The sequence below is a fragment of the Leucoraja erinacea genome, chromosome 2 (genome assembly GCF_028641065.1).
Source record: "Leucoraja erinacea ecotype New England chromosome 2, Leri_hhj_1, whole genome shotgun sequence".
Classification (NCBI taxonomy): domain Eukaryota; kingdom Metazoa; phylum Chordata; class Chondrichthyes; order Rajiformes; family Rajidae; genus Leucoraja; species Leucoraja erinaceus.
Window position 1 is genome coordinate 39,136,076 of NC_073378.1, and position 4,255 is coordinate 39,140,330.

A 4,255-nucleotide genomic window follows, 5' to 3' on the forward strand; every position below is an offset into this window, starting at 1 on the left:
GGGTGGGGTATCTCCTCTGCCATGATCAAAGCCCATCTACTTTCCTACAACGGTGTAGCAAGGAACAGCAGATGCTGGTTTACACCAAAGACAGACACAAACTGCTGGAGTAACTCAGTGGGACAGGCAGCATCTCTGTAGAAAAACATCACACAGTTTTCCTACAACTATCAGGCTCTTCAACCGACCTGTACAACACTAGCCCTACCTCGATGATGGAACAGCAGGGCCGACCTCTTGCACACCAGGGACTTGATTCCTTTTCTAATTGTGATATGCACAAATCGATTGCTTTTTTTTGTAGTAATTCTTTTAGAAATGTTATATGTAATTTATGTGTAATTTGTTTATGTGTAAAATACAAAGTGCTGGAGGAACTCATCAGGCAGGCAACATCTGTGGATGGAATGTGGCTCCAATTATTATTCTATGTTTCTGTTGATCTATGTTCCAGTCATACTGCTCCAAGTAGCATTTTTATTGTCCATGTACCTCTCAGTACGTATATATTTCAATAAAGTTGAATTTAATTGAGTTGTATGTGTACCTTCCCAATGGATATCTTTATCCAAGGTTTAGGAAGACATTCATCCTTCTTGAGAAACCATTAAAAATGAGCAGCAGTGAAGAGAATTTGAAATACTCCTATTGGGTGTCCTTTTAATCTTCTTTGAACAGGAAGGACATAACTACAGCAATTAGAAAGGATATTTCTGAGGGATCATCCAGTGAGGCTATGTGAGCAGAACTTAGAAACAGGAAGGGAATGACAGCATTATAGACCTCCCAGTAGTCAGTGGGAATTAGAGGAGCAGATAGGTGGAACCACTGAAGAAAGCTGTAAGAATAATAGGGTAGTATTATTGGGAGATTGCAACCCTAATATTGACTGGGTCTCCCCTAGTGTAAAGGGCTTGGACAGGATGGAATTTGTCAAATGTGTCAAAAGAAGGTTCCTTAATTTCTAGAGGATCCTTCTAGAGCAGGCAAAGCACCAGATCCTCTTTCAGTTAATGAGGATGGGAATGTCATAGTCATACAGTGTGGAAACCAGACCTTTGGTCCAACCTGCCCACACCAACCAAAATGTCCCGTCTATATTTGTCCCACCTGCCTGCATTCGACCAAAATCCCTGTAAACCTGTCCTATCCATGTACTTGTCTAAATGCTGTCTGATCCATATACCTGTCGAGATGGCTGAAGTGTGGTAGCATTTTGGGACCAGTGACCATAATTCTTTTAGTTTTAGTAGTTGTGGAGAAATGTAGGACATGTAGTAAGAATACAGGGGTGGTGTGTTTTTGTTAGTGTGAAATGCAAGACTGACAAGTCTAAGGAACCCTGGATGACAAGAGATGTTGAGGCTCTCGTGAGGCAAACATCAGATTTAGGGAAGGTACACAAAAATGCTGGAGAAATTCAGCGGGTGCAGCAGCATCTATGGAGCGAAGGAGATAGGCAACATTTTGGGCCGAAACCCTTCTTCAGACTTCTCAGATTTAGGGAGTTGGAATCTAACAAATTCCTTTATGAGTACGGGAAGGTATAGAGTCAACCAACATAGAAATAGGCTCATTGCCCGAACTCATCCACGCCGAACAATATGCCCCATCTACACTAGACCCGTTTGCCCTATATCGCTCAAAACCTTTCTTATACATGTACTTGTCCAAGGTATCCAGTTATAATACCTATCTCAACTACCTCCTCTAGATGCTCGTTCTATATATAATCCCTGCCAAGTGAAAGAGTTGCCCCTCAAGTTCTCTTTAAATCTTTCCATTCTCACCTTAAGCCCGTGTCCTCTGGTTCTTAATTCCCTACTCTGTGTAAAAGACTAAATGCATTTACCTAAGATAGACACAAAAAGCTGAAGTAATTCAGCAGGACAGGCAGCATCTCTGGAGAGAAGGAATGGGTGACGTTTTAGGTCATCCCTCCTTCAGTTCCTTCCTACACAGTACATTTACCTGATGTTTTTCCCTTATGGTTTGATACATCTCCATAAGATCATCCCTCAGCCACCTATGCTCCAAGGAATAAAGTCCTAGCCTGCTTATCCCTCCCTACAACTCAGGCCTTCGAGTCCTGGCCACATCCTCATAAATCTTCTCTGCGCCCTTTCCTGCTTAATGACATTGTTCAGATAGCAGTGACCACATTTCAATTCAATACTACAAATGGGGCCTCATTTAAGCTATTGCAAGCAATTCAGGTCACCCTATTACAGGAAGGATGTGGCAACTCTGGAGGGGTTTTTGCCAGAATTATGCCAGAATTAGGGGGTATTTGCTCTAAGAAAAGGATGGACAATCTTTGATTGTTTTCTCTGGAGCATTGGTCGCTGAGGGAAGACATAGAAACATAGAACATGGGTGCAGGAGTAGGCCATTCGGCCCTTCGAGCCTGCACCGCCATTCAATATGATCATGGCTGATCATCCAACTCAGTATCTGTAACTGCCTTCGCTCCATACCCCCTGATCCCCTTGGCCACAAGGGCCACATCTAAATCCCTCTTAAATATAGCCAATGAACTGGCCTCAACTACCTTCTGTGGCAGAGAGTTCCAGAGATTCACCACTCTGTGTGTGAAAAATGTTTTCCTCATCTTGGTCCTAAAGGATTTCCCCTTTATCCTTAAACTGTGACCCCTTGTCTTGGACTTCCCCAACATCGGGAACAATCTTCCTGCATCTAGCCTGTCCAACCCCTTAAGAATTTTGTAAGTTTCTATAAGATCCCCCCTCAATCTTCTATGATAGAAGTATATAAAATGTACTTGATATGATCAGGTAAAAGACATGATAGAAGTATATAAAATGATGAGAGGCATAGGTGTCAGAAGCTTTGGCTCAGGGTAGAAGGCTAGAGGGCACAGCTTTAAGTTGAGAGGGGAAAAGTTTAAAGAAGATGTGGCAGGCAAAGGCTAGAGGGCATAGCTTTAAGATGAGAGGGGAAAAGTTTAAAGATGATGTGGCGAGCAAGATGTTTACACAGATATTGATGGGTGCCTGTAACGCTGTCAGGGGTGTTTGTGGAGGTAGACATGATCGTGGGTTTTAAGAGGCTTTTCGATAGGCACATAGATATAAGGTCATTAGGTCATATGAGGTCATTAGGTCCCCGTGGATTGTCACCTTGGCGTGGTGGAGAAGTTTGTGTGGACTTGAGATCCTGAGAGCGATGCCATCTGGAGCTATGCTCCTGGTAGGGCCACCTATGGCTGTAAGATCGAGGAGGAGGTCTCTGACAAAGAGCAATCCAACCATTACCTCAACGGCAGAACAGGCGGAGGATGATGACTGACCGGAGCGTCATAACAGCTGGGAAGGCGGATGAAGGCTGCAGCAGAAAAGGGTCTCCGGTTATCTTCGACTCCATGGCACTGGATCCTGACCCAGATCTGTCAAGGATCGTGGGGTGGCTGTCTGTGCACCAGTCACCCCACTTTAAACAAAGTTGCGCACAGGCATCCTCCATATAGGGAATAACACCCTGGAGACACCCATGGTCAGCCATGACCGAAGGGGGCCTAAGAGGTCATGTGATAGGAGCAGAATCAGGACATTCAGCCCATCAGGTGTGCTTTGCATGACTGATCTATCTCTCCCTTCTAACCCCATTGTTCTGTCTTCTCCCCAAGTTTCAATGAGGTCTCCCCTCATCCTTCTAAACTCTAACGAGTACAGGCCCAGTACCGTCAAACACTCATCATCTGTTAACGCACTCATTCCTGGGATCATTCTTGTAAACCTCTTCTGGACCCTCCCCAGAGCCAGCACATCCTTCCTCAGTTATGGTGCCCAAAACTGCTCACAATACTCCAAATGCGGCCTGACCAGCTCCTTTTAGATCCTCAGCATTGTTGATTTGATACTATACTATTTATCTCCTTACTGTTCACCGTTTTGCCATTGATCGAGATCTATCCCACTACAGTGGGTGATATCTGCATAGTTGTAAATGGAGTTAGAGCAAAATCTGGTGTATTAGAGTAAGGTATGAGAATGCAGGTTTGTGGGACACGGGTGTTGAAAATTATCCTGGGGAATGTCCTCACTGATTGTGGTCTATGGGAGAGGAAGTCAAGGGTCCAGTGGCAGAGGGGTGCTGCATTCCGGTTCCAGGAATTTGGAGATGAGTGGGTTGGGATTATGGCAATGAAGGTAAAATTGTAATCAATACATTTGTAATTAATTTTGCAGCTTAATCAGTCACACATTTCTTGCCTTTAGAAGGATGCTCTTACTGT